The 5,000-nt window shown below is 40.7% G+C and overlaps 1 long non-coding RNA gene across 1 annotated transcript; it reads left to right on the top strand.

The window, feature by feature from the left end:
• Positions 1-18: 18 nt before the first annotated feature.
• LOC116217240 lies at positions 19-2,231 on the top strand. The gene is made up of 2 exons (XR_004161492.1): positions 19-136; positions 241-2,231. It is a non-coding gene; the product is annotated as an uncharacterized LOC116217240 (long non-coding RNA).
• Positions 2,232-5,000: the final 2,769 nt, after the last annotated feature.

Below are 5,000 nucleotides of genomic sequence, written 5' to 3' on the forward strand. Positions count from 1 at the left end.
ATGACCTCCCCGCGCTGTGGATCGTCGCCCTCTGGGGACCCCATCCAAGCAACCCACCCCCCCCCAAAAAAAAGACGTCAGGACTGTCCGCAGGGATCCGCATCCCTCGGAGCGCATCACCCCCGCCCATGTACATGTACGTGTATCTGCCCTGTACATGACTGCCGGGTCTGGCTGGTGTTTGGCAGCGGTCAGCAGAGAGCTGACTAATCCCTTACTACTGGTTTCTCCTTCTTCCAGCTGCCAAAATGCGTTGCGAAAGCAAGCTGACAAAACAGCCTCTTTCTAAACCTGGATGACCTCTGTGCGAAGCAGGCAGCACGTTTGCTGGAAGGGCATTTGATGCACAGTGCAGGAAAGCCACCCTGCCGGTGGGAACGTGGCAGATCTGCCGGGAGAAAAGTCTCCTCAATTCAGCAGATACTCATTTTCCAGAAGGATGTGATCTTCTCTCAGGCATATTTTTATTTCTCCTATAAGACCTGGATGCTTACGTGAGCTTATTTGATAAACCACATTCCTGACTGCAGATTATTTCCCTAGCTAAGAAGAGTTATAATGACTCACTCAGTTATTCAACAAAGAGACCTGACCAGGCTGAACTGTGCCATGCCTTCGGTTTGCCGTTGCTGACAGACCCGAGGAGCCCTTTAAACTCCCATGTGCCCCATAAGCCAGAGTTCTGTGGGTGACTGAGCGGAGACAGATGGCTGCTGCCGCCTCCCCCTGGCTTCTGCTGGGCAGCCATGAGCCCATGATGCGCGCTTCTTGGCTGACATTCCATAAGCAATGCTTGCTAAACCTGCACAGATCTCAGGAAGAGTTCCAGAACAATAAAAATTATATCACAGGGCTTCACTGTGAGTTAAGCCCATCTTGCAGGATGACCCTGCACCCATCAGGCTGCATTTCAACTGTCACACACTTGTGCATCATGATTAAGTGAATGAGTTTTGCCAAAACAATTCCACAGGCTATGATATATAATTTTAATTTACTTTTTCACAATTGAGATGGACATCCAGAATTATGCAATATGCAGCAAAATGAAATTTTCCTAAGTATAGCAACAGTGCCTGCTGTGCGTTTGCTCAGCCTGCCCAACAACGTCTAACAGATCGTCAGCCACTAGTGATGCAGCAGGGGATGGTTTTTCTGTTTATTTGTATTTATTTACAGAGTATCCCAATGGTAATGATATAAATCACTTGCAGGGAAAGGTAATATTAGTAATGTATTTCTAAATATCTTTCAAATTGTTTTAGCAGGAAAAAAAGCTGGCACAATATGAAAAATAACTGACTGCGCATTGCAAGAGTTTAAGAACCAGGGATCTAATGTTTGGTACAAGAAACTTTGTATCTGAAATCCTGTATCCTAATGATGAATTTGTCATTTGGTCTGATGCCAATCACTTTGGGTGTGGTTGTCTTTATTTGTTGAATGTGTTGGTGATGTTCAGCTCTCTTAACTGTTGCTGTACACAGCCTTAAGAATGTAAAATGACATATAGTTGCCAAATACTATTAAAGACATATTGGATCTGTTTCTACAAGTATTGTGTTATGTTTTATAGGCAGTACTCTGAAGTAGAGTGAAGTGGAGTATGTGTATTACTTTTTTGGTTGCAGATCTCACTCATCCATTTTGCAAAGATGGCCAAGGCCATTCAGGCACCACTGTATAGATGAAAAAGTGCAAGGAAGATGAAGCCCAACTTTTCAAAACTGCCACCTAATTTTCTGTCTTGAAGTTTGGCAGTTCATTTTTAGCTGCTTAGCAGTGAGCACTGACACCGGTTAGAGCTGCTCTCCTTGAACTTTGTTAAAAATAAACAAATTCATGTCTAAGTCTGGACTCCTCCCCCCCAAAACAGAAATTTGTGGACTTTAAAAACAGGTCCTAAATCTCATAATGAGCTGATGACACTCAAAGATACGCCTCCAGTCTGTATCCTAAGTGTGTGCTCAGTCCACCCATCAAACTGTCCTAACAATGAACTCTCGAGCGAAGACCACTGTGAATACCATTCTCCTGCTGCATAATCCATGATAAAGATTTCTCTATTTAATACATAATATCAGGGTTTATTAATCTGTGTTATTTTTAGTTGGAGAAAAGTGCAAATTTATATATTTAATGTGCTGAAATAGGGTGGTTAGCACCATATTGCATCTTCACCCCTTACTAGTTTATTTCCTTACTGAACAGTACGTCTAGAAAAAAAAAAAAAACAGCATGTGCTAAAGATTACAAGTCGCTTTTGGCCCTTGGCTTACTCTGATCCATAACAAAGCTACAGATTGAGAGAAAAACAAACAAACAAACAAAATTAAAAAAAAACCAAAGAGATGCTATTTCCTGTTCTAGAAATAGGACTCAAGCCAAGGAGCAAAACAGTATTTAACTAGAACAGAGGAGCAAATGCCAAGATTCTGTAGCCTGACTGTTGCAGATGCATGACTCTTAAAAATTACGAAGGTTTCCTAGAATGGTTACTCCCTTTACCTGCCAATTCTATCACTTTGATGGCAGAATCCTGTTTTTATCGGTAACCCAACAGATTTTCAGTTGAATGGCCCCATGCAGCACCAGCTCACTGTTTTCTGGACGTTGTGAACTCAAAGCACGTATGATGTATGGCCAATCTGTGCAGGCATGGATAGCCCAGGGAGTCCAGAACATATTGTGCTGGTGATGCAGGCACAGCTCCTCAGTGCAGGCACAGGAGGTTCCTCAGAACTCCTACTGTTTTCTCCATTAAAACGTCAGCAGGTAGAGTTGTCTGTGGAGATTGAGCTGCTTAGGAAAGACACTGCATGTAATGAATAAATGGTGCACAGGGGCTACTTTGTTTCACCCCACTCTGCTTTTTTCCCTCATCCTTCCATATGTATTAGTGCAGAAATCCAAAGAAAAGTGGTCCTACAAGAAAGGCACGTTGAACTCTTCCATTATTTTCAGTGTAAAACCTTCCTAGTGCAAAAAATAATAATAATAATAATTTAAAAAAATAATCAATTTTACATTTTAGAATTTCATAGTAAGTGTGCTGTGAATAGAATAACAACAAAATATTTTACCTTCTTTTCTTTATATAACACATTTTACTACTCTGAGTATTTATAAAGCTACTTGGAGCGTAGCTGGGATAGCACATGGAACCATCTGCTCTATTTCCTCAAGGTCTTTTAGAGGATAATTTTTACTGAATAGCATTCTTCTACATCAGTGCAATAAATACAATAAACTAACTTTGTTGCACTCACATTTTTGCTTTACTGAATTTCTTCAAGGATATTATTTTAGAAGGTGAGTGCTTTACACCTCTTGTTAAGGAAGCATTAAATACTTCAGCAGACAGAATATGAGTAAATATTTGAGTTCCTGGCACAGATGTTCATTTTCAGTTTACTGCATCATGGGCTACAGAAGTCCTTGTTTGTGGCATTGAAGCTTGATTCTCTGTTTATTAACTAATTGCTTTTCTGTTCATTATCTATATGCTAACTTCAACGTTCTGTATGCTATTTGCATACTACAATGCAATAGCCAACAGTCATATCTAACATATAAACTGAGCATTCCATTCAAATGGATGGTAGCTAAACAAGCAGTTGTTTGAGTTACTTTGACCTGACAAACACAGAGCCTTCAACAGTTTTAGATCTTGAAATATTTAGGTCTTGAAAAGCCCGAGGAAAAATGGCAGAACAGTAAAATTTCATTCATCCAATCAGCCATACTACATCTGTCACATTTCAGATGGGGTAAAAACACAAAGGCAGCCCAAAGGAGTAGTTTCTGTGTTGGTCTTCAGGATGGTATAAACGGCAACAACCCTTTTACAAGCTTTGGAGGTTGTGCAGAATGGCTTAGAGGATGGTCATGGCATGCATGTGGTGTCATGGAGTTAAGCTGACAACATCAGAGCAACTGTTAAAAAAGAAAAACTTCTCAGTATCTCTGAAAAATGAGCCTCTTCATGAAGTAATCTCATATCTGATTGGTAGCAACACTGGCTGACAATCAAGTATGCTTTTACCTATGCCAAATAACTGTGTGCCACAAGCAGCAGTGCCCTCTCTTCTGTTTCACGAGATTTCCTATCAGGCTCTGCATCCTCCATACCATACCTGGGAGCTTGCCCAAGATGTTCTATTGCCTGCAAGCCAGACAGCATGGCTGCAAATCAACTCATATCGCTGTTGTTTTGACGGATGGTCTGGTAGAGTTGTACTGTTTCTGTTATTTCTGGGGAGCCTGGGCTGAAGCTTAATGAAAAACACTGCATTCTGCAAGAGTGAAAAGCTGAATCAGGACTTATAAGAAACTGTGTATTATGGAATGCTGCACAAAGCTGGAACAGAACTGGTGTGAACTGCGCTCACTGCAGAAAAAGACAGAGTTGAAGCAAGAAGCACTTATCTTTTACAGTGGGTGCCAATAATACAAGACTATCATACTGGGCAGTCCTTCTCAAAAATTAACAGTGTACTTGATGCTGAATTACTTTTCCAGTGAGAACTTCCATCTGTTGAAATAACTGCTCTCTCACATAAATTTTCATGCTCAGTAGACCCAAGCTTATAAAGTGCTTGTTGAAGGGGTCATTTGAAAGAGGCTGCCAGGAAAGTATCAAGCCCTTAAGACATAATAAGCCCAGGGAAATTTGTTTGGTTTAATGAATCCGACTTGTTAATTTAGCTCAGTTTGATGCTGATAGCAGAGAGCTATGAAAATTAAAAGAAAATTTGGTCTGAGAGGTGTAGTACAATTAGAAGTGAAACACTCAGCAAACTCCTCCCAAAAGGTATTTGTCCTTTAATCTACTCCAATTTTAATAGTTTTTTTCTAGGCTTATTTTCCTTGCTATTTTTTTTCCTGTGTCCCATGTCTCAACCTGACCAAGTCCTCATCTCTCAGTTTTAACTTGAAGTTTCTGGTAGGTATTGATGATATCACCAGGGATGTCACATGAGGTCATATTTCAAGCGACA

The sequence above is a fragment of the Meleagris gallopavo genome, chromosome 16, assembly GCF_000146605.3.
Source record: "Meleagris gallopavo isolate NT-WF06-2002-E0010 breed Aviagen turkey brand Nicholas breeding stock chromosome 16, Turkey_5.1, whole genome shotgun sequence".
NCBI classification, from domain to species: domain Eukaryota; kingdom Metazoa; phylum Chordata; class Aves; order Galliformes; family Phasianidae; genus Meleagris; species Meleagris gallopavo.